General features: G+C 42.5%; 1 long non-coding RNA gene across 2 annotated transcripts; it reads left to right on the top strand.

Moving 5' to 3' along the window:
• The first annotated feature begins 9,352 nt into the window (after positions 1–9,352).
• Positions 9,353–14,426, top strand: LOC123185818 (uncharacterized). 2 transcript variants are annotated; one of them, XR_006493502.1, is made up of 6 exons: positions 9,353–10,033; positions 10,869–11,323; positions 11,411–11,628; positions 12,820–12,895; positions 13,041–13,142; positions 13,987–14,426. It is a non-coding gene; the product is annotated as an uncharacterized lncRNA (long non-coding RNA). The 2 variants fall into 2 exon arrangements; XR_006493501.1 differs by having other exon boundaries at positions 10,869–11,628.
• Positions 14,427–26,892: the final 12,466 nt, after the last annotated feature.

Genomic DNA, 26,892 nt, shown 5'->3' on the forward strand with positions numbered 1-26,892 from the left:
ACAAAATGTTCTTCCCTTTTGCTCCGTGCCATGGATTGGATCGAGATTAGTGGCCAACAATGCATCGCACAATAGCTTGTCCACCTGAATGTTGAAGCTTTCTCCTCTACCCTTCTTCTTTGGATAACCGACTGTATCATCCAGATCATCATCATTGCCGTCCTTCTTCTCCTCCTCTCCCTCCTCCTGCTGCTGTCTGGCGGGCCAATACTGCCGTTACTGTGTACCCACGCCGGTATGGGTGTAGGACTATTGCGTGCCCATTTGGGTGTAGGACTGTCGCTGTTGGTAGTTGCCGGACTAGGTAGGATCTGAGTCTTCCATCTGCCCATCATCATAGCCACATCCTCCTCCATTGCCTCTGTCCTAGATGATGTCGAGCATCTCCCTGCCTGGGTCGTAGTACAATGGCTCCCCCGCTCCAGGCATTGTAGCAAACAACGTGCGGGCACCCATCTGATCGCCGCCCACCGTCCATGTCCGGACGAGCTGCGGCGAAGAATACTTGGAGAAGAGTGGCGTCACGTTTATGTCGAAGATATAAGGCACCTTACCGACGGAGGTTCTGAGATGCTTGGTGGCGTAGTAGTCCTAAGGCGTGTAATGCTTCAGCCACGACGCCTTCTGTACTGTGGGCACGCCCATCCGACGACGTGTGCCATGTCCGCGACGACCACCATGCCCAACACCGCCACCACGCCCACCGGTGGACATCCGCTTCTTGAACTTCTCCTTTGCGTCCTTCTCTTTGACGTGGCGAGTTTGCCACATAGCCAAATTGATCTTCCGGGCAAGCGTGATGATCGGATCCTCCAGCAACTCCGCCACCTTCATCTCCGCCAGGTTATCTGATGGTTCCATGCATCAGCGGCGGAAGGAAGGAGAGAGTGGGAGAAAATGGCAAGAATTGGGTGGAGAGTGGGGGCTGGTCCATGGACACGTATGTGGGAGGCCGCCATCCAATGCTGTCCACATACATTTCAAGCACTGTTTCAACAAACTGGACGAAATCGTGCAAACCAGACAATATTAATCAAAGTTCAGATAGAAAATAGCACAAATCATCCATACATAACATGCAAATTAAGTCTAGTACAACAATGTCTCAAATTCGACTAGTCCAACAGGTTTTTCATCAACGGATCATGTCATTCCACACATACTCCCCCTACTGCTTCATCCAATAGTGTGTGCATGTAAATGGTCGTCCCTCTGTCCTGTGGTAAACCATGACAATGCATGCAAGCTACATATAATGTGTAGACTAGCATTGTAAGTATGAATCAATCGACAAGTTGAGCAAGAGGAAGCAAAACTTACGATCTCGTCCTGTGCCGCGTGGAATGGCCACCTTGCCTCGAGCCGACGAACCACGTCATAAAATTTTGGTGACGCTGGTCTGGATCGTGTACCAGCGATACGTTAACTGATGACCCACAAGTATAGGAGATCAATTGTAGCTCTTTTCGATAAGTAAGAGTGTCGAACCCAACGAGGAGCAGAAGGAAATGACAAGTAGTTTTCAGTAAGGTAATGTCTGCAAGTGCTAAAATTGTAAGTAGCAGAGTAGTTTGATAACAAGATAATTGGTAACGGGCAAGTAACGATAGTAGTAACAGAAGTGCAGCAAGGTAGCCCAATCCTTTTGAGGCAAAGGACAGGCCAAAATGATCTCTTATAATAAGCAAAGCGTTCTTGAGGGTACACGGGAATTTCATCTAGTCACTTCCATTATGTTGGTTTAATTCGTGTTTGCTACTTTAATAATTTGATATGTGGGTGGACCGGTGCTTAGGTGTTGTTCTTACTTGAACAAACCTACTACTTATGATTAACCCTTTCGCAAGCATCCGCAACTACGAGAAAAGTATTAAGAATAAATTCTAACCATAGCATTAAACTTTTGGATCCAATCGGTCCCTTACGGAATAGCGCATAAACTGGGGTTTAAGTTTCTGTCACTCTCGCAACCCACAATCTAATTGCTAGTCCACAATGCATCCCCTTAGGCCCAAATATGGTGAAGTGTCATGTAGTCGGCGTTCACATGACACCACTAAGGGAATCACAACATACATACTATCAAAATATCGAACACATATCAAATTCAGATGATTACTTGCAACATGATTATTTCTCCCGTGACCTCAAGAACAAAGGTAAATACTCACAAATGATAAACATGCTCATGATCAGAGGGGTATTACATAGCATATTGGATCTGAACATATAATCTTCCACGAAATAAACCATATGGTAATCAACTACAAGATGTAATCAACACTACTAGTCACCCACAAGTCCTATAGTTCTGGTGACAAGATTGAACACAAGAGATGAACTAGGGTTTGAGAGGAGATGGTGTTGTTGAAGATGTTGATGGAGATTGCCCTCCCCGAGATTGGAGAGTTGTTGGTGATGATGATGACGATGATTTCCCCCTCCGGGAGGGAAGTTCCCTCGGCGGAATCGCTCCGCCGGAGGGCAAAAGTGCTCCTGCCCAAGTTCTGCCTCGAGACGGTGGCGCTCCATCCGAAAAGTCTACCTATTATTTTTTCTAGGTCAAAATGACTTATATAGGAAAAGATGGGCACGGGAGGTGGGCTGAGGAGGGCACAACCCACCAGGGCACGCCTGGGCTCCCTGGCGCGCCTAGGTGGGTTGTGCCCACCTGGTGGGACCCCTATGGTAGTTATTTGCTCCAATAATTCTTAAATAATACATAAAAATCACCGCGAAGTTTCAGCTTGTTTGGAGTTGTGCAGATGTAACACCCCGAGTGTCAAGCTACAGTGATCTCCCCCTAATGGTGGTCGTGTCATCATAATTACTTTACAAATTGCCACTTGTGAGAGATCACATCCATGATTCACTTTGAAATGCAAGTTAAATTTTACATTTTCAAATGTGCAAACAAAATAGTTCATAATTTTGCAAATAATCCCTAAGTAATTATCATGTATAAGCCAACCTCATTTGGATTCCCAAAATGTCCCTGGGAATTACTTTGATAGACCAACCGCCAATTATTTGACCTTTAGCATTTCTAAAAATAGTTGAACACTCCCAAATGCTTTGAAATTTTTTGTGCCAACCCATAATATTGCTAAGTAATTATGGGCCAAGTTTCACCTTGAACAAAATTCAAGTGTGGCCAAATTAAAATACAAAACAGCAGTGGAAATAATTATCAAGGGGTAAATAAGATAAAATGAAAAATAAGACAACCCACTATGCACATGGGCCATGTGTGCACTGTGTGTAGGTCCAGCCCACCTCCCCATCTCCTTCATCCTCTGTTCACAGAAGCTCCCGTGGATGCTGGGCGCATGTTCACGCCACCGATGGCCACGGGGCAGCCATCCGCCGGTGCCCCAAGAGGATAAGAGACCGGCCCCTCCTGCCTGAAACCCTAGCTCACTTTCCCCTCTCCCTCGCGTCTCTCTCTTCTCCTCAACACGAACCCGAGCCGCCATCGCCATGGATCTTCTCACCCACGTCCTCTCTGTCGTTCCCGCAAGCTGGTAACTCGTCCTGGAGCTTCGTCATGCTCGACTACCTCACCAGCACCCTCAAGTTCGAGCTCTCCGCCTCTCCATCACCGGGATCGACGCCGTCTTCCTCCTTCGGCCACCGTCTCGCCATCGACGATTGCCGTCGTCCTGCTGCTACTAAGCTTTCATCGGGCCACCGTGTGCCTCCGCGGTGAGCTTCCACTCATTTACCCCCTCCCCTGAACTCGTCCCTCCGTCTCCTACTATCGCTACCATCGCCACCGTAGTTCGTCGCTGCCGTTGCACTCGCTATCGTCAGTTCGTCACCTCCTCCTGGCCGGCCAAGCACGTGGGCCTGCTCAGGACCTCGTGGCGATGCCATTCGTGTCCTAGAACCCCTGTGCCGTGTCCCACGGCCATGACCCCGAGCTCGGTCAAGCTCCGGTCACCGCCACGCCCCGTCCGCGACCCAAACACTGCCGCACGCGCCCTGCTCCCCTCAACCGCGCCCCCGACCGCTGGTGCCTCCGCCCCGTGCCCGCTCGCCGGCCGCCCTTCTGTAGCCACGCCCGCGCACTGCTAGCGCCGCCCGCGCGTCGCTCCGGCTGCCCGGTGCCTCCCGCTGCTATACTACTGCTGCTTCTGTTGCCGTTGGCAACTGCTCCTGTGCTGCTGACTGCTGCTACGCGCCTGTTGCCATCACTGCTGCTGCCAAGGGCTGCGGCCTCCGCCTCCTACTGCTACCCACGCCCCCGCGAGCTCCTAGCCGTCGTAGCCGAACGGTCCCGCGCCCTAGCCCCGGGCTCGGCCGCGCCGACACCTCCCCTTGCCGATGCGGCCCCGCTGTCGCCTAGCCGTGCGCCGGTTCCTCCGGCCCCGTCCCGCGGCCGCCTCCGCCCTGCCGCACTCGACCGCCGCAGCCTCTGCTGGCCGGCTGCGCCGAGCCGGGCTCCCTGCCATGGTCGCGAGTAGGCCTCTGGCCGCCGACGCCTTGAGCGTTCGTGCTTGCCCTGCCTGGGAGGCCGGCTATGCCTTGCTAGTGGGCCAACCCAAACTAGATTAGGGGGCCTAATTAACTCTATTAACTTATCCTTTTATGGACCTTTCTCTTACACGTGGGTCCTCCTGCTAATAAAACGTGGCTAAATAAGTTTACTAAAACTGTGTCAATGACATGTGGCCCCACATGTCAGCTTGACCCGGTCAACCTTGACTCTGTTGACCCACTGGTTGGGCAGTTGACGAAGTCAACTGATCCCACATGTCATCCTCTCTGGTTATGTACCCACTGGGTACGGATAGCCTTTTTCTATTTAATTTCGAAATAAAACAATTCCTTTCAGAATGATATTAAAACATTGAAAAATCATAGAAATAAACCGTAGCTCGGATGAAAAAGTTTTCTACATGAAAGTTGATCAGAACAACGAGGCGAATCCGAATACATGGTCCGTTCGTTCGCCACAAGTCCCTAGCATAGCGAACATGCAATTTTTCCCCTCCGGATCATCTTCCCGAAAACGCGGAACACCAGGAATACTTCCCCGGATGTTTCCCCCTTCCCCAGTAGCACCTAATACTTCGTTAGGTCATCCCTAGAACCGCGTACTGCCATGTTATGCTTTGTGATGCTTTGATTGCTCTGTTATTCATTGTGTTCCCCCTCCGTTACTTCTTTCCGGTAGACCCCGAGACTGCGGTTGAACCAGTGATCGACTACTTCACCTTCGAGGGTCTGTTTCTGCCTACAGAGCAACCAGGCAAGCCCCCCTTGATCACCAGATATCGCCTATTCTTCTCTCTACTGCTTGCATTAGAGTAGTGTAGCATGTTACTGCTTTCCGTTAATCCTATTATGATGCATAGCCTGTCATTGTTGCTACAATTGTTGATACCTTACCTGCAATCCTAAATGCTTAGTATAGGATGCTAGCATTTCATCAGTGGCCCTACATTCTTGTCCGTCTGCCATGCTATACTACCGGGTCATGATCACTCAGGAGGTGATCACGGGTATATACTTATATACATTATATATGATACCTGTGGTGACTAAAGTCGGGTCGGCTCGTAGAGTACCCGCAGGTGATTCTGATGAGGGGGATGAAAGGACAGGTGGTTCCGTCCCGGTAGAGGTGGGCCTGGGTTCCCGACGGCCCCTGACTATTACTTTGTGGCGGAGCGACAGGGCAGGTTGAGACCACCTAGGAGAGAGGTGGGCCTGGCCCTGGTCGGCATTCGCGGTTACTTCAAATAACACGCTTAACGAGATCTTGGTATTTGATCTGAGTCTGGCCACTGGCCTATACGCACTAACCAACTACGCGGGAACAGTTATGGGCACTCGACGTCATGGTATCAGCCGAAGCCTTCTTGACATCAGCGACTGGGCGGTGCGTGCCGGGTTGGACCGCGTAACACAACTTCCTTTGTAATGGAGGTTGCTAGGTCTACTCACCGGCCACGTACGCAACGTGCAGGTGTGCAACGGGCGATGGGCCCAGACCCCTGCGTGCATAGGATTTAGACCGGCGTGCTGACCTCTCTGTTCTGCCTAGGTGGGCCTGCGATGTGTTGATCTTCCGAGGCCGGGCACGACCCAGGAAAGTGTGTCCGACCAAAGGGGATCGAGCGTGTTGGGAAATGTGGTGCACTCCTGCAGGAAAGTTTATCTATTCGAATAGCCGTGTCCCTCGGTAAAAGGACGACCCGGAGTTGTACCTTAACCTTATGACAACTAGAACCGGATTCCAAGTGCCAGATACAACCCGGTGATTGGTCTCTCATAGGGCGACGAGGGGAGGATCGCCGGGTAGGATTATGCTATGCGATGATACTTGGTGAACTTACCATCTACTCTCTTCTACATGCTGCAAGATGGAGGTTGCCAGAAGCGTAGTCTTCGACAGGACTAGCTATCCCCCTCTTATTCTGGTATTCTGCAGTTCAGTCCACATATACTACCCGTTTCATTTGATACCAATGCATACATATGTAGTGTAGTTCCTTGCTTGCGAGTACTTTGGATGAGTACTCACGGTTGCTTTGCTCCCTCTTTTCCCCCTTTCCTTTCCTCTCGGTTGTCGCAACAAGATGTTGGAGTCTAGGAGCCAGAGGATCCCGAGGATGTTTCTATGTGGAGTTCGACTTCGAGGAGTAGTTAGGAGGTCCCAGGCAGGAGACCTTGCCTTTTCGATCGTTACTACTTTTGTGCTAGCCATCTTATGGAAACTTGTTTAACTTATGTCTGTACTCAGATATTGTTGCTTCCGCTGACTTTTGTGCTTTCGATCTTATGTATTCGAGCCTTCGAGGCCCCTGGCTTGTAATATAAAGCTTGTATGATTTCTAATTTGTGTCTAGAGTTGTGTTGTGATATCTTCCCATGAGTCCCTGATCTTGGTCATACACATTTGCGTGCATGATTAGTGTACGGTCAAATTGAGGGCGTCACAAGTTGGTATCAGAGCCGACTGCCTGTAGGAATCCCCCTTCCACACTCCTTGGCCGAAGTTGAGTCTAGTCATTCCAAAACTTTTTACTAACATGGCTGTGTGTCTTACGGGCCCACGTCGCCATTGGGTGGTATTAGGATCTTTTATTCCTCGTCTATACTTTGGGACTCTGATCTCTCTTCTATTCGGGTTAAATGAATTTTGCTAAATCTAACATTAGGACCTCATGGTCACTTTCACGCGGAGAGCACCTTATTATCGATGATCGTCTGCGGCACCAGAATATTCCGATGATGCTCTACGATGTTCTCTCGAGTCTTTGTGCCATCGCATTTGTGATTTCCTTCCACCACCAACCTATGGAAGCTGCATACACTTGCCATTCATACAATCATTCCCCGTTGATCTTGTTATTACAAGATGCCCCGAAATACTCTTTGTTGTCCCGAGAATCATTTGAGCTTACTGCCTTGCAGTTCTTTACCACATGAATACCCCTATGGATAATTCCTCACACTTATCGAGTATCCGTTCATCCACTGTTGATTCCTGTATTTCACAAATGTCTTCGAAATACCATTCGATCTTCCGAAAATCCCCAACAGCCTATTGCTCCTGAATTCCTTGCCTTTCGGCACTATGGTTAATTCCATATTTCCAGCAATCTCCGTTGACATCCTTTGTCACTGTCATTTCGAGTCCCTTGATTCAATATTTTGCGGATGCTTGCCATCCTCAATCAGATAAGAGAATTCATCCTTCCGGCTCAAACGGCATTTTAAACATGAGTTGGATCTCGACCAATCAAATTGCCATCGATTATTCCCCTAAGCCTACTCGGTTTACCCATCCTTAATCAGAGCCTTTGCTTCTGATCCCTTGTCTTGGAATTCATAATTCCTTTGCATGTGAGCTTTGAGTTAGTCAGTTGTTTCTATAATCTGATCTCCTGGCATTCTTTCTTCCCCTGGTTGAGTATCGATGCTCACATTGGATCCCTTGTGGACCACCATACCCTTTGTCGGATTTTATCCAACAACGTCCTTCATGTTCAATAAGCTTGTGAGCCTTTCCTTGGATACATAATGCCTTTGGTAAATTGTATCCTCTACTTTCTCAAGCATGCTCTACTATAGAGCTTGTGTTATTTACTCCGAAGTTTGTGGTATATGTTTCTAAGATGCCCTGATGGGTTAAACCTATGTCTTCCCTAATCCCTGTGAACCCGAAAGATTTCACGGGTCATAATTATCTAGTATTGCACCAGGTAAAACTTTCGACAACTAATGTCATTTTCGAAAAGTGAGAGGTGGATGGAAGGTTATACATTGAAAAAGTGAGAGTCGACCTTGAACTTTGTGTTCATGCCCATGGACACGATGTATATCCTATCATGAAAGCTTCTCGTAATAATAACTATCTATCTATTATATACTTAAAATAAGAGTCAAACAAGCAACCACGTTTACCCACATATGCTAATATTATTACCATCGTTTGATCAGAGTAATAACGGTTGAGATTTAAAACTTTTTGCGTAACATGTTAATATATACATGTCATTATACTGGACTGTCACGTCTATGTACACATGCACATAAATAAGGTAGGAAGCATCGGTTGAAATTCACAGATTAAACAATTACGCGTGTATATCCGGCTCAAACAAAAACTTTTACACTGATTACGAAATAAAGAGTCCTAATCTATCATGTCTCTACATGCGCCAAGGGCTACAAGCCAGTTTATAAAAAAAGAGAAGGCACCATGAGCGCACCCCATCCACGACTTTAGTTGGACTCCGTAGCCAACACTCAACACAAATTGATCTTGCCCGAAAAACACGTGCTTATGATCAACGCCAGCGCTAAAAGCCTAACACACCCCAACTCAAAAAAAAGAAGAAGAAATAGATGCACGCGACTCTGTTAAAGAAAAAACTATGGACTCCGGCCTTTTTTTACACGGGCTATATCTGGACTCTAGCTTTAAAGGTAACATACGTGAGACTTACAGAGCAGGTAAAAACTTGCAAAAAAAACGTATACTCTGTATGGAAAAAAAAGATACATACACGGCTACACTTCTAAAAGATGCCACACACTGTTGATTCCAAAAGGATTGTATTACGTACAATCTCTACTCCTAATGTCTCAGTTGGTAGGTCGCGTTCCGGGTTTTATTTTCGTCCCACCTCACCCGGTCTTTTTTGGTACTTCTTTGGTACTTCCTCCCATCTCCCGCTCAGCCGCAATGAACCAAAAAAAACCGTCCAGCCGAGTACCCCACGCGCCCCACGCGCCCAATCTTCCGTCGCATCCAACTAACCCGAACGAAAAAAAACTAGCTAAACCAAGCCGGCGAAAATTAACCAGCGAAGAAAAATCGCCCCACTCTGCGCCCTCGAGCGAGGTTTCGTGCCCTCGAGCGAGAAACAGTCGCCCGACTCTGTTCCCTCCTTCGCCCGCCGCCTCCAGGCCTTCGTCCCTTCACCGCCGCCGCCCTTCGTCCCTTCGCCGCCCCTGCTCCATCCATTCACCGTCGCCCTGGCACTGATCCGGCGCGTAAATCGCACATCACAAGCGCCGGCCTCCATTGATCCGGCGCCGGTCCAGGATCCGGCGCCGATCCTGGTCAGGACCCGTCGCCGGAGACATCCAGGAAATCCAGGATCCGGCCACACCTTTCACCAGCCGCCGCCGAGGAGCCCTACGCCGCAGCCAAGATCCAAGAGGAGCAGCCGCCGCCGAGATCCGAGAGGAGCAGCCGCCGCCGAGGTTCGAGAGGAGCTGGCCACCACGACCTCCCTCCCCAGCCGGCCGCCACCACCTCCTCCCCCACCCCCTCCTCCACGTGCCTGGCATAGGTGGGTCTCAGCCTCCCTCCTACCTCCGTCCAAGGCTAGGAACTCCCCTCCCCTCCCGATCTCCTCCCTTCGTCCAAGGCCACGAGCTCCCCTCCCCTACCCGATCTGACGAAGAGAGGGCCAGGCCTTGCCACTCCGGTGTTCGATGTGGCCAGATCCAGCCGGGGGACTCGCTGCAGAGCCTCCATGTCGGCGGAGCAGCAGCAGCCCAACATAAGGTGGGTGCCCAATCCGTTTTTTGTTCATAGATTTCTATTGTAGTTTAATTTACTTGACATTTTGCCAAGTCATAGTTTTAGGACTATCACAACATATGTATTACTTTGCACCCATGTCCTCTGTCAAATTTGTTCAGTTCAAAGCATTAAGACTATGACCAGCTATCCAATTTGCAGTCCAGATATATTGTTTCCTTAATCAGCAATGCAAATTTGGGGCAGCTTCAACTTTCTTGTCTGATTTTATTTTGCAATCTATAATCTGAACTGAAAGACAGGGGTACATGCGCTCAGGTTTTGTAGTTGACTAACCATTAGTAATTCAAATTAGGAGCCCCTTTAATTTCTGTGAGCTGCAAGTGGAGTTGACCAATAATCTCATACTTGCTCATAAGCTGCTGAACTGAATCAACACGCCTCTTTTGGTTCCAACAAAAAAATTCCATGCTTAGGACTGTAAAATTACTTCTGTGTAATGTTCATATGGGTCCGGAGGACATTTTACACTTGATGTTTACTTGTGCACGAGCGAAGCAAGTCTGAGCTGCCCTGGGTCTTCTAGAAATTATTGAAGAAGCGTCACGTATCGATAGATCTGGATCCTTTGTGTTGGAAGAGCTGTTGCGTCGGACTATCATAGTTCATATCATAATGTTGATGCCTCTTTTGATATAGCGCTCAAATAAGATTAGGAGGAAGGGCATCACACTGTCCGATAGCAAACAAGATACCACGTACCGATCCTGTTAGTGCATGTAATATCACTATGTTGTATTAACAAATTTGCCTAATGTTGTATTAACAAATCTGTCTTTTCTTTTTTCACTTTGTGTAGGATTTAGAATTATGACAAGGAGTCAGGGACACAATCAGATTTATACCATCCGTTGTGATGATACAAGGAAAGTAAACATATATGCATATTGTGTTCAATGTGATGATACAAGCAAAAGCTGGCCTACGCCACCAACTGATCTGCGGCAGCGTGAAAGGAGTGTTCAAAAGTAGCAGGAACAGTTGTTCCACTGCTGGTCGGAGGGAGAGCTTGGCAAGGGAGATAGAGGGAGCTCTACAACCACGATCTTGGCATACAACCCGATGGCATCATGCCCACTTAAGCTTCTTCCATGTTCCAATTCTTGCATTTGTTGGTCTTTTACTGTCAGAGCTTACGAAATCCATTACAAATTGAGGTGAGGCCAAGTCGTGAACTTGCTGAGACGTCTTTGCCTTGAATTCTAAGGCTTGAATCTAAATGGAGGCGAGGCCAAGACTTGAACGAATACTAAGGTTTGCATCTTTTATAAAGCTTGCCAGTTACTGTGTAGTTTCAGTTAACATGATAGTCACGCGTGGTGAATCTCTTTTCTTGTCCAGAGATTTCACGAATCCATTATTGCCTACAGAACAACATCCTAGGGCCCTCCCAGTTTGATTCTCTTTATTTTGCTATATCTCAACTATTACATACATCATTTATGCTCTAAAGCTAACCATTGTATGCTTTGATTGGTTGGAGCGGCAAGGTTTTCCAGATCCTGGGAGTCTATCCCTTCCAACAATCTGGAGCTAGCATAGTACATCCGTACTCGCAGGTTGGTGTCTGACTGTCTTTGAATGGTGTTGCTCCAGTGTTGTTTTCCAATGATTAATTTGCAGAAATTGATTATCTGGACATACATGTTTGCTATGTTTGCATCTTGTTTACATATCCCTGTGAGTTCTCTTACAGGAAGAATATGAGTTTGGTGTTTCTTTACTGCCTGATATAGCTAATAGTCTGGTACCAATGAACGGTGCACACTGATAGTCAGTGATTTGAACACTAGCTTATGCCAGATTTTACCGGTTCCGTTTTGAGCCTTGGAAGGCTCATTTCACAATCTTAATCTTTTGACTACCTTTTCAAATGCCAGAGTATATTTTATATAGAAAATACCGACTGCAAAGTTATACTATCAAGTAAATTCCACACACAAAATAAATAAGAGAAACTTATATGTAACGTTGGCAGATGCTTGTTGGCATGGAACGGACATTGTGGATCCAGTGTGAGAATCTCATAGCTGCACTAACTAATTGTACTATTCTTTTAGAATGACAGCCTCCCTAAGTTTGTTTCATTTAAAATGGTTTTCCTCACTAATTGTATGTCAGGCTGCAACATCCTTAGTTCCTCCACATACGACCGTGCGACTAAACCGAGCCGCATACATCTACAACACTTTTGTGTTGCTGACGCCGTCGCGGCCTCCCCGCATGGGTTCCCATCCTCTGTTCGCCGGCCCGCGCCTCCACATCTCCTCACATTAGTATGGCTGCCGGCTGCAGAATCGACGAGGAGGTCGCAGTGGAGGGGTGGTGCTGCAGTGGCTAGCAAGATATCATAAGCTCTCCTTTGTTCTTTTGTGTTTGAATCAGATTCAGTGGTTCTTGATTTTACAGTCATGTATCGACCACCATTGGGTAAGCTCATCAAGGTTTATCTTGGTTGCAGTTTGCATAAGCTAGGTTTGGATTACACTGACCTTTGCCAGATATATTTGCTTGATAGGTCGATTGCATTATATGCTAGAGGGTGCAATGCCATGTTTTTAATGCTTGTATCATGTGCACCCTAGAGCCGTAACACTGGTTGTTTCAGGCCCTAAATAAAATCTGACACTTGAAAATTATCGGGGCATGCCGTTTGAACTATCACAACCCATATAAAATGGTGGTAAAAGATTATGCCATGATCGTATAAGTCTTGCTTACCCTGTAATTATGTTCATATGTTTGGACAGAGGGAATATGATCTGAGCCGCCGTTACGTGTTTCTACTAATTAAAGAACAACTAGGGTCACTTGAAAGAAGATGAGGTATGTTGCGGGGCTGTTGTCGATTCTTGCCTATTTGTCATTAGTTATTCTGTTTTGGCGGAATTACTATGTTATCAAATTTGAGTGTTCAACAACTTGCAGAAGTAATTACATGCCAAATTTCTAAATCTTAGTTCATATGCAGCTGGAAGAATTCCACGATAGACCATTGCTTCAAGGTTGGGAGCGGCCACAACATAATTGACATCAAAACCAGATCTGGGTCCTACATATCCGGTCTTGCTCAGTGAGATTTCTATTTTCCAATCCGTTATATACCTATGATTTATTTGCTACATGAGGTAGTGGCGGGATCACCTTTACAATGCCAAATTATATTTCTATTTCTACAGTATTAGCTACTAGCCAACAGCATGTGTTTACACTCTCATCAGTTAACAGAGTGATTAGTCATAGTAAACTATGTGCCAACTTATGTGAGTCCAATCGATCTATCTTTTACCGGCATTCCCCATTGTGTAAATTGGGATTATTTGCACCAGCCTTCATACACTCCTAAAACATGGTAGGGAAGACAAGCAAATAGGCACCAGTGGAGCTATGGCAAGGCTCAAAGGGCCATGGCCCGCCCTGGGCTAGAGCGAAAAGGAGTTTTACATGAAGTTTATCCCACAATATTGCATTGATTTTTAGTTTGGTGGTGCTATTTGCACTATCCAGCCCGCCAACATTTTTTAGGTAACTCCGCCACTGCAAATAGGTATCACGATGGTTGCTGCCTAGAGGGAAGTGAGAAGAAGAGAAGACACAACATGGAGAGGAAGACAATCAGATATATCACTTGTTGCTTTACATCTTTTGTTTGAGCCTTGCTACCTGATTGCTCTTGCAATTGAGGTTTTCCAGTGAGCGTTTTATTACATAGATAGGCACTTTCTGATGACACCAAGGCTACGACAATGAGTAGGCATGCTCTTTTAAAAATGGGTAGGCATACTCTTTTCAAAATGAGTAGGCATCTTTCCTTTTTGAATAATGGTAACATTAATTTGTTTACTTGTTAAGATTTCCCTTGAATGACTTACTATTGTTATGCACTTATGTTGAATGAAATTTTATCCATTTTGTAGTATCCTACAATGGTTTACAGATGGTGTGGCTCCTTGCACTAAGATGATCGATCAGAGATCTAGAGTCCTCAATACAGATCGATGACGCCTCCTCAAGATTCACTTCTTCGTAGCCCCCAACCTTGGTATAGTATAAAAACCTATAAATAAATCAGAAGAATAGGCAATTATCAGATGCTTATGTTTGTTGGTGTAGTAGCCCTCTTAAGTCCAGTCCTAGAGAAGTGTGTCGTAGAAGCATATCAGGAAGACATGGACGTGGATATGCATTATGGTTGTATTATGGACGTGGATATATATTTTACATATTTTTCTGAGTTTGTTCTCAGGGGTGGGTCGTGGCTACCTGGTAACGGTCCAATTTGGTTGTTTTATGATCTTGTCAAGATATTTCACACGATGCGGATTAACTATCACCAGTTTTAGTTAATGATTCCTGATATTTATCTCCCAATGGTTATCCATCCGCACAGTTGCATGCAACTACAAGTACAAACTAATTTTTTAACTTCCATTTCTTGATCAATTGACATTGAAAAGTTAGCACTATTAACGCACTCTTGGTAGAACACTGCTAATACACTAAAATCTATTTGAAACTTATTTTATGGAATACAAAGATTACTTTTTGATATATGTGAAATATAGGCTGTGTTCGGCAATCCACCACTCCGTCACCAGGGAGCGGAGCGCGCGGAGTAGCCTGTTTGCCGCTCTCCGTATATCTACTGCATGCCGCTCCACTCCTCGGCGGAGTTACGGAGCGGAGGAGTTCCAAACGAAGCCATAAACTCCTCTACACTAGAAGCACAAAGAAACATGAAATGGAACCCCACCTTGAAACACGTAAAAACAGATATGATGTTGATCTATCATATACCCCATTAACTGCAAAATTTAGCATGATGATGATGGAAGAAAGTTTTAATCAAGGTGTTATTTTCGAGCAAAAACCCAACATTTTATTATTTTCCCTTGATTGCATGCCTCATTATTTAATCACCGATGCACATATGCTACCTTCATGTTTCAATCATATTTACTTACTCTTCCAAGGAATTTATGGCCAGATGTGTTCAAATGCATTTATCTTTTGAACATGTTTTCATATGAATGAACTGTGGTGCTTTTACTTTTCATTAAGGTTGCTCGACCAAGGTTGTTCAGTGATTGTGTGCACTCCACATGCATCGCCTTTGTTGAGTAAGAAAAACATGTTTTATCTCTGATTATTTCCACATAATCTTCTTTCGGTTATTTGATTTTCTTTACGTTTGTCCCCTTATGCTCCTCTTATTCCCTCAATAAAGTTTGGCCTTGTAGCAACGCACGGGGACATACCTCGACAATAGCTATTTCAAAAAAAGAAGCAAAAGGAGCGCATGATATATACCATTTCATATATCATGGCAGCAAAAACACATTGTGGTGGTCGCTCTGAGCTACGACGATGTGCATTCCTTAGCACCGGGAATTGGCCTAGGATGTCGTGGAGGGGAGAGGAGGGGGCGGGTGACACCGTGGAGGGAAGGAGAGATGGCGGTGAGAGGAAGGTGCGGGTTGAATGACGTGGCATTGAGGGGAGGCAGCAGCAAGAGGCCATGGCAAAGAGAGATTGTGGCGACGAAGCCGTGACAAGGAGAGCAGGCCGGGAGAATGAGATGTGAGTGTGAACGTTCTGCCATGCAATGAGAGTCAGAGATTGAACTATTTTGTTTATTGTAAGGTGAGAAGAAAAGGAGCTGCCGTTTGCTTTTTTTGTGGGAAAAGCGACTGTTTGTTGTGAGAAAAATATCACATACCTTTTTATACAGTGAAAAATAACACATACCCTAGCCAGTCATTTTTGGAGAATAATTACCAAGTGAGTTCCTTACTAAAATTCGGATGCGACTTACTCTACTAAAAAGCAGATGCCACTCACTCGGACTACATATATTGTATATGGGCTTATCTTATTTTTTTATTTTAATATGTGTTTATATATCGCTTTTGTTGATTAGAGATAAGAACTATGGCTTCGGATGATGCTTTGAAAATGTCAATTGACAAAGCTTTATGATTGGCGGACTGAAAACACCACAATTAAAAGAGACATATATAAATAGTGGTTCTTTTTTATATATTTGTTGCACATGACAATATAGAAGATGTATTTTCATATATGCTTATTTTTGCAGAGTATGAGAGAGATGAAGATGTATGATGTCGACATTCAAAAGGAATCCTTTGACAAGGTTTCCAGCATAGTGTTGTTGGAAGTGGCCTAAAATTCACCGAATTATATACAATAATACACGTATATATGTGCAACCAGAATAAAAGATTAAAAGGCCCGTGGCAACGCACGGGCACTCTACTAGTTTTCGTAAGACATGACTTTGAACAGTGCACATGAATTATGTGAATGGAAAAAGGAAAGATGTACATTGGTTTGTATGTGAAATCTATATAGAGTCCACAAATAGATAAATTTAGAATATTTTTTTAATATTTTAAATTGGATATAAAGACTAAAAATCTATTATCTATATGAAATTTTGAACAGAAAATATAGCAATTTAGATTTTTGTTAAAAACACCATATGCTAATCATATCAGATCATATCAGCCGAATTGGTTTCTCACAAGATTTTAATACTTAGGCTGTAATAAATCAAAAGGAAATTACAATTTTTTGTTTTTGTACATGCAAATATTATATGAAATAATTCGTTTACAATAGTATGAGACTCGCAAAGTTTTTATATAGTGTACTTCCTCCGTCGTAGTGTCAAAAAATGTCTTATATTAAGTTGCAGAGGAAGTAATTATAGCTGATGAATTATGGTAGACGCCGAAGTGCTAAGAAGTGAAGGTTGGCAAGAAAAAATTCAAACAATATGTGCATGCATGGTGATCACGTATAAGGAGTGAGTGAATCAGTGTTGATATGCTTAGTGTGTGAACAAGTCAGGTACGGCCAGAAAAATATAAAAAAAATAATCTATGGCAAGAACCATATAGAGAGAATTCTTATTCATTACTTAGTTCGTATGCAGATACTCCCTCCGTCCCATAATATAAGTTATATTGGATGTAATAACATCTTAAGTTTTAAGTTTTGTAACACATGGAGAATGTACATTAGATTGGCACGCGACCGAAAAAATTAGAGTGAGCTAACGATGTTTCGAAATATTTGAATACTTAGTATCAGGAGGAGAAGAACACACTATTGCTTATCATATCCGCTAAATTAAACAAACTTGGCTCATATTATGTAAAACATTCTTAAAAAATGAAATGAGATTTTGTTTCATCTAGGTCAAATTACATATGAAAGTATATCAGAAAAATAGATTGATTATATTCACTGAATTTATACTGGCTATTAATGTATGGATTTGTCAAATATAAGTATATCTTTCTCAATTTGTATTCAATCAAAAAACTAATACATCAGTTCGTAAATACCCGAGTTTATGGAGATCGTGTTGTTAAACTTCCCAAATGTGAATTGTAATACAAACAAACAAATTTGGTGATACTGGCATCATGAAAACTATTTCCCTAACAAAAAATTTATAATTTTGTACTAACACATGTTGATAGAAAAGTAATGGTCAAATATGCATATTGGAGACCATACAAGTCAATGACATGTTTACCTATTTGCAAATAGAGAATGCACCACATTTTATTCATCCCCTTCCAATCTATAGTACAATCATTTATAATCGTTTACACATGTTTTCTTATGAACAACAATGATTAAAGTTATTTATGGAAGACCAGGCTGAATTAAAAAGGAATAGTAAATAATATATATAAGAAATCTAGCCGCGCAAATGCGCGGGTCACCCCGCTAGTTCCCTTGATATATTATAATCTGGTATCTGTGAATTGATCCTTTGCAATCGTGGTTCCGACCGTATTTTCTCCTTGTTCCATTTCTCAGGCAAGTGAAAACACTTGTCTTCTGCAGATCAATATATCTCCGCAACCCCTATGTCGATCCTCCTTCGAGTGATACCCTCCAGTATCTCAAGAATAGCAAAGAACTGTGTTGCTTCCTATGAGTCTTCATCTATTACTGCTTCTCACTGATTTCAAATTTCCCTGGGTTCTGAGTTATTTCACTCGAGAACACCATTAAGTGAGTCGATTCCACACTCCGATTCAATAACCCTAAGTAATTTTCATTGCTTACGAGTTTAATAATCCTTCAAGTCATTCCTAGCCTGATCGGCTATATCATTATTGTGCTAAATTTTAACTATGCTACCTGGTCCTTCTTTCCGGAGCACAAGTTTCGATAATGAGCTATGCTTATGTCGATCTACCTCGTCATATCGTTTAGCCTTGAATAGCAAGCTTGATTTCGAGTTTGTGCCTCACCCATGGTTCCAATAACTTTTCACTTCATCATTCCTTTGACTTGATGTCATCGCCTATCGATTACATCTTCATGAGATATCTCGACAAATGTGTCGTGATCATCACCAACATTTTGAGCTCTTCTAGGATATCAATCAAATTCCCGATGGGGATTACCATCCTTGCCCCTCGGTAATTTGTGTTGTCTTCGACTACTTCCTTGCCTTCTTTCCAACACAAACTTGTTCGTGTTGTGGTTGTACCTTGAGTTCCTGGCTATCTAGCTTATCTTATGTCCTACCTTGGAGTTTTACCATCTTATATATCAAGAATGTTGTTTCACCACCTCTTAAGAGATCTTGATACAGGTGATACTTCTTGCCATATCCGTTCATTCCTTGGTCCCCGTGTTATTTCTAACCGGAAAACCGACAATTGAACTATGATGTGCGACTTCAAAACTTATAGCAACCCTATTGCTTTGAAGTTAATGGTTGATATTTCAATCTTAGACCATTTCTTAGTGAATTATCATTCTAACATTGATCGTGCTACCTAGTCCAGATTTCTGGGTGCACCCTTCTATCATTGTTAAATTGTGTATGTTTTCCTCGAGCATACCTCATTATATCATTTGATTTGACAATGTTATTTTCCTTGTTCACATAATTGTGGAAATCAATTTTTTGGGATTCTCAATGAATTGCCGCCGAGTCAATCAACCACCTCCTCACTTCCTTGATTTAATGATGAACTCTTATTTCGGAACTTGCTTCCATAGTTCTAATTCCCGAGAATCTTACAATGTCATCTCGTTAATTTGTGTCACACCTTTTCTTCTCAGCCATCCTGAGTCTGCGGTATACTGACACCAACCAGAACTAAAAGTCGGTCAGATATGATGGTTGGAACATTTTCCAAGAGTCATAACATTGGTCTTTCTATAAGCCAATAAGGTGATGTCATTCCTAGCACACCTGGTTGGAGGACCTATTGCAAGACTTATTCTATGAGGTTGTTCCTGATTGATCCTTTGTGTATCCAAAGTCTGACCTTTGCTTGAAGAACATGTCAATGCTATCCCGAAGCATGTCTGTGGTAATCCGATTTTCAACAAGAACATTTGAAGCCCAATGCTAAATGTTTCTCGCTCAATTATCCAAACACCGTTGTATGGGTAATGTCATGAAATTTCTCTCACCTTACCTAAAGAGTTTTCTACATTATATCCTATCCTGGATATCATGCTCTGCTTGTCCTTGGGAAGAATATACCCTTGAATATGTGTTTAAACACATTTCCTTTCCACTGTTATGTTTAAATCTGATAATCATATCTTCCTTTCCATTGTTTGGTTTAACCTTTCTTGTGATCTGTATGATCTAAGCAGTAATATTCACCTGCTTTTTTAAACACCTCAGTGTACAATTCTGTCAGAAAGACCCTGTTACTTTTGTTGATGACATTCCGGTAACCACCGATGGACGAGAACTTTGCCTACTGGTCCGCCTTGTTCAACGAGCAGGAAAATGGTTCTCTTCGTCCCTCGCCCTTGGTACCGATGTTGTTGCCGACATAAATGACAGGCTATCCTCTAACATTCCTTGCTTACATGATCACGCAAGACGTCTCCGCCCTTCCTACTTTTAACCCACATGGTGGGCCCATAACCCATAGTTCCACGGGAACGAAACATGACTCTCCTGTACCACCCTCTTTCAAAGTTATCCCTTGCCTTTGGTTTCGTATGTATTTCCTGAGCCACCTTCCCATTGATCTATTCTGGTATCAGATGTAATACTTATTCCCATTGCTTTGAACCCCTTCACCTTCTGATTAGGCATCGAACGACTGCCTACCTACTTGAAACTTCGTATTGTACCTTCTTACTTTGTTCTCGATATTTTCTTAAGTTTCAACTCGAGAGTTACTTTCTACCACATTCCCCGAGTTATAAACTGGATAGCAACCATGTAGAGTTCCGTTCTTCCGAAGCTACCCCTTATCCTTTTCGTAAGTACGATGGAGTTCCCGAAAAAAGGATACCGACTTCATCATGATGACCTCAATCTGAAGTATGAAGACATCAGCGTAATGGATCGACCTCTTTGAGAAGAGCAACCAAGACCGAGAAGACTCATTAGAATTTCATAACCAGAAATCTTCCCCTTACTCCACCTCTTAAATCTCGGGATGAGATTTCTTATAGTGGAGGAGATTTGTAACAGCCCCAGTGTCAAGCTACAGTGATCTCCCCCTAATGGTGGTTGTGTCATCATAATTACTTTGCAAATTGCCACTTGTCAAAGATCACATCCATGATTCACTTTGAAATGCAAGTCAAATTTTACATTTTCAAATGTGCAAACAAAATAGTTCATAATTTTGCAAATAATCCCTAAGTAATTATCATGTATAAGACAACCTCATTTGGATTCCCAAAATGTCCCTGGGAATTATTTTGATGGACCAACCGCTAATTATTTGACCTTTACCATTTCTAAAAATAGTTGACCACTCCCAAATGCTTTGAAACTTTTTGTGCCAGCTCATAATATTGCCAAGTAATTATGGGTCAAGTTTCACCTTGAACAAAATTCAAGTGTGGCCAAAATAAAATACAAAACAATAGTAGAAATAATTATCAAGGGGTAAATAAGATAAAATGAAAATAAGACAGCCCACTACGCACATGGGCCATGTGTGCACAGTGTGTAGGTCCAGCCCACCTCCTCATCTCCTTCATCCTCTGTTCATAGAAGCTCCCATGGACGCTGGGCGCACGTTCACGCCACCGATGGCCACGGGGCAGCCATCCACCGGTGCCCCAAGAGGATAAGAGACCGGCCCCTCCTACCCGAAACCCTAGCTCACTTTCCCCTCTCCCTCACGGCTCTCTCTTCTCCTCAACACGAACTCGAGCTGCCGTCACCATGGATCTTCTCACCCACGTCCTCTTCGTCGTTCCTGCGAGCTGGTAACTCGTCCTGGAGCTCCGTCATGCTCGACTACCTTGCCAGCACCCTCAAGTTCGAGCTCTCTGCCTCTCCATCACCGGGATCGATGATACGTCTCCAATGTATCTATAATTTATGAAGTATTCATGCTATTATATTATTTGTTTTGGATGTTTATGGGCTTTACTAAACACTGTTGTATTATTCTTGGGACTAACCTATAAACCGGAGGCCCAGCCCAAATTGTTTTTTTCTTGCCTATTTCAGTGTTTCAAAGAAAAGGAATATCAAAAGGAGTCCAAACGGAGTCCAAACGGAATGAAACCTTTGGGAGAGTTATTTTTGGAACGGAAGCAATCCAGAAGACTTGGAGTAGATGTCAGGGAAGCTTCGAGGAAGCCACGAGGCAGGGAGGCGCGCCCTACCCCCTGGGCACGCCCCCACCCTTGTGGGCCCCTCGTGGCTCCCCTGGCCGACTTCTTTCGCCTATATATGTCCATATACCCTAAAAACATCGGGGAACACAATAGATCGGGAGTTCCACCGCCGCAAACCTCTGTAGACACCAAAAACCAATCGGGACCCTGTTCCGGCACCCTACCGGAGGGGGAATCCCTCACCGGTGGCCATCTTCATCATCCCGACCCTCTCCATGACGAGGAAGGAGTAGTTCACCCTCGGGGCTGAGGGTATGTACCAGTAGCTATGTGTTTGATCTCTCTCTCTCTCTCTCATGTTCTTGAGTTGGCACGATCTTGATGTATCGCGAGCTTTGCTACTATAGTTGGATCTTGTGCTGTTTCTCCCCCTCTACTCTCTTGTAATGGATTGAGTTTTCCCTTTGCAGTTATCTTATCGGATTGAGTCTTTAAGGATTTGAGAACACTTGATGTATGTCTTGCATGTGCTTATCTATGGTGACAATGGGATATCACGTGATCCACTTGATGTATGTTTTGGTGATCAACTTGTGAGTTTCGTGACCTCGTGAACTTATGCATAGGGGTTGGCACACGTTTTCATCTTGACTCTCCGGTAGAAACTTTGTGGCACTCTTTGAAGTTCTTTGTGTTGGTTGAATAGATGAATCTGAGATTGTGTGATGCATATCGTATAATCATACCCACGGATACTTGAGGTGACATTGGAGTATCTAGGTGACATTAGGGTTGTGGTTGATTTGCGTCTTAAGGTGTTATTTTACTACAAACTCTAGGGTTGTTTGTGACACTTATAGGAATAGGCCAATGGATTGATCGGAAAGAATAACTTTGAGGTGGTTTCGTACCCTACAATAATCTCTTTGTTCGTTCTCCGCTATTAGTGACTTTGGAGTGACTCTTTGTTGCATGTTGAGGGATAGTTATATGATCCAATTATGTTATTATTGTTGAGAAAACTTGCACTAGTGAAAGTATGAACCCTAGGCCTTGTTTCCTAGCATTGCAATACCATTTGTGCTTACTTTTACCACTTGCTACCTTGTTGTTTTAATATTTTCATATTACAAAAACCATTATCTACTATCCATATTGCACTTGTATCACCATCTCTTCGCCGAACTAGTGCACCTATACAATTTACCATTGTATTGGGTGTGTTGGGGACACAAGAGACTCTTTGTTATTTGGTTGCATGGTTGCTTGAGAGAGACCATCTTCACCCTACACCTCCCACGGATTGATAAACCTTAGGTCATCCACTTGAGGGAAATTTGCTACTGTCCTACAAACTTCTGCACTTGGAGGCCCAACAACGTCTACAAGAAGGTTGTGTAGTAGACATCAAGCTCTTTTCTGGCGCCATTGCCGGGGAGGTTAGTGCTTGAAGGTATATCTTTAGATCTTGCAATCGTATCTTTTAGTTTCTTGTTTTTATCACTAGTTTAGTCTATAAAAAGAAAATTACATAAAATGGAATTAAGGGTACCTCATATGCTTCATATTTTTAATATCTTGCATGAAAATAAGGATTCCGTTAATTGTGCCAAAATGTTAGAAGAAGAATGCATTAGAATGTTTGGCACTAAATATTTGAATGATGAGCATGATTGCAATGTTGTTATTATGAATTCTTTGAATATCCATAGTACTAATGATGATTGCACTAGTCATGATGAAAATGTCTCTTATAAACATGTCAACTTTTGTGGAATACACAAAGCTTGCAAGCACACACCAAATAGGGAAGATAGATTTTGCAAGAGGCATAAGTATTTGGAAACTAAATGGTTGCAAGAAAGGCTAGATGATTGTGCTAAAAGATTCAATATTTATCGCATCCTTGTGAACTTTGCAATGAACATGGTCATTTAAAGCTCCAATGTTATTTGTTTCATGATCAAATCGTGTCCAAAAATTGTGATAACTTGATTACCCTTGAGCATCATAAAGAGCTTAGTCTTCTTTTGGGGTATGAAGAAATGAAACGTCTAACTAAGGGTATTCCAAAATTTAATCTTGATAGATTTCTTGATTTTGATCTAGAAGAAATTTATATGTATTGTGCGGTGAATTGCATTGAGAATCCTTATATTGCCATTACATAAAGTCAAGAAAAAAATAGAATATGAAGAGAATACTAATGAAAGGGAAGATATTTCCCCATATCCTCCTATTATTTCTTATGATGAATCAGGTAACGAGGAGGAGCTTTCTATTCAACCAATCTCACTAATAAAGAGCTCCAAAAAGAGGAATAAACCCACACATGATGTGAAGAAGAAAAAGAAAATATGGAGAAGCAAAGGTAAAAGGCATCCCTCCCAAATGATGTTGCTTCTATTACACATTGTGATGATGACAATTGCTATACTACTATTGGTGCTATCCATACTATTAATGATGAGAGTGATTATGCTTATGGTACGAAAAGTCCAAAGATTGGGGATGCTATGTTTGATGAGAATGTATTTGCTGCAATTAATGTTTGTCCCAAGCTTGGGGATGCTATATTTTATGAAGATGATATGTTTAACCTCCCAAGTTTTGATATGCAAATTTACTATGATGATAGCATGCCTCCTATTTATGATGCTTATATTGATGAAAGTCGGTTTGGAAGAGTGTCAACTTTAGGAAGTAATGATCCCACTATTTTGGAGGGTGTTGAATCTTATTGTGACAATTATGAAAGTGGATTTGGAGAGGTCATGAATTTATTTAGTAATGATTCCACTATCTTGGAAGAGGTTTCAATTGATTATGATGAGAACAAAGTTGCTACTTATGATGATTATTGTGATGACACGTATGCTATAAAAAGTAGTGATGATTATATTTATAAAACTTGTGATGATTATGATTACCCTTTTTCTGAACTTCATTCTTTCAATGTGGAAACAATTTATAGTATTCGAGTTTCTTATGATACTCCCACTATTCTGAATGAGAAGATTTTTTCTTATGTGGAGAATAATAAAATTTCTATGCTTGTAGATCATGAAAAGAATGCTTTAGGTGCAGATTATATTGTTGAATTCATTCATGATGCTACTGAAAAATATTATGAGGGAGGAATTTATGTTTGTAGGAATTGCAATAATACCAAGTTTCCTCTCTATGTGCTTAAAGTTTTGAAGTTATGCTTGTTTTGCCTTCCTATGCTAGTTGATTATTGTTCCCATAAGTTGTTTGCTCACAAGATCCCTATGCATAGGAAGTGGGTTAGACTTAAATGTTCTAGTCATATTCTTCATGATGCTCTCTTTATGTTTCAATTCTTATCTTTTATGTGAGCATCATTGAAATCATCATGCCTAGCTAGGGGCGTTAAACGATAGCACTTGTTGGGAGGCAACCCAATTTTTATTTTTATTCCTTGATTTTTGTTCCTGTTTAGTAATAAATAATTCATCTGTCCTCTATTTATATGTGATTTTATGCTTTTAATTAGTGTTTGTGCCAAGTAGAACCTTTGGGAAGACTTGGGTGAAGTCTTTGCGATCTTGCTGTAAAAAACAGAAACTTTAGTGCTCACGAGATTTGCTGCCATTTTTTAATGGAGAGTACTATTTAGTTAATTCTTTTTTAATATGATTAATAGATAAATTCCTAACTTCCATAAATTTATTTTAGAATTTTTGGGGTTCGAGAAGTATTCGAAGCCTATAGATTAGTACAGACTGTTCTGTTTTTGACAGATTCTGTTTGTCGTGTGTTGTTTGCTTATTTTGATGAATCTATGGCTAGTAATAGAGTTTATCAACCATAGAAAAGTTGGAATACAATAGTTTTAACACCAATATAAATAAAGAATGATTTCATTACAGTACCTTGAAGTGGTGGCTTGTTTTCTTTTACTAAAGGAGCTCGCGAGTTTTCTGTTAAGTTTTGTGTTGTGAAGTTTTCAAGTTTTGGGTAAAGATTCGATGGACTATGGAATACAGAGTGGCATGAGCACAAGCTTGGGGATGAACAAGGCACCCCAAGGTAAATATTCAAGTACAACCAAGAGTCTAAACTTGGGGATGCCCCGGATGGCATCGCCTCTTTCGTCTTCGTTCATCGGTAACTTTACTTGGAGCTATATTTTTATTCACCACATGATATGTGTTTTCCTTGGAGTGTCAATTTATTTTGTTAGGATTTGCTTGATGTTATTTAGGACAATGTTTTGCATCTTTTATTTCAATAAAAGGGCATTGATAGCCTTTACTATGCCTATTTTACAAGTCTACATGTCGCTGTTTGAAAACAGAAAGTTTACCGCCGTTGCAAAAATTTCCTAGAAAAGTAAGTATGTGATAAAATGTTGAACCCTTTTTCATAATAAGCTCTGATAAATTTACTACAGTGGGAATTTTCTTTCATAATTTTTGGAGCTAGGTAAGTATGGATCTTGCTGCATTCTTTACAGACTGTCCTGTTTAGGCAGATTGCTGTTATGTTTGCATATGTTTGCTTGTTTAATGATTCTATTTGAGGATAGGACTATTAAATATGCAGAGGCATTTAGTATGTAATGTTGAATAATAATTTTAGTTATTTGCTACAGTAGAGTATGATAAGTTTTTGCATTGGTTTATACTAACTTATCTCATGAGTCCTTGTTGAGTTTTGTGTGGATGAAGCTTTTGAGATTTAGGCAGGCCATGATATGAGAGGAATTAAGGAGACACAAAAGCTCAATCTTGGGGATGCCCAAGGCATCCCAAGATAACAACCTTTCTTCTTCGACAACTATCGGTTAGTATCGGTTGATCCTAAGTTTTTGCTTCTTCACATGATGAGTGCTATCCTTGAATTGTAGTTTTATTTTGTTTTGCTTGCTGTTTGAATAATATCTCAAGATCTTAAATCCTTAAATGGGAGAGTCTTCACATAGCTAAATAATTATTTAACTACTCATTGATCTTCACTTACATCTTTTTGGAGTAGTTTGTCATTTACTCGTGTGCTTCACTTATATCCTATGAGTAAATAGTTGAATGATTTGAATATCATAAATCTGAAATTTATATATGTTTCATATTCTTATCCCATGTGGAGTAATGACTTCACATATAAGAAGTAGAGGTGGTAAAGTTATTGAAGGTTAGCAAACATTGTATTGGTCAGTTGAACAATTCATGAAAGAATATCGAGGGAAG

This window comes from Triticum aestivum, chromosome 2A (genome assembly GCF_018294505.1).
Source record: "Triticum aestivum cultivar Chinese Spring chromosome 2A, IWGSC CS RefSeq v2.1, whole genome shotgun sequence".
In the NCBI taxonomy this organism is placed as follows: domain Eukaryota; kingdom Viridiplantae; phylum Streptophyta; class Magnoliopsida; order Poales; family Poaceae; genus Triticum; species Triticum aestivum.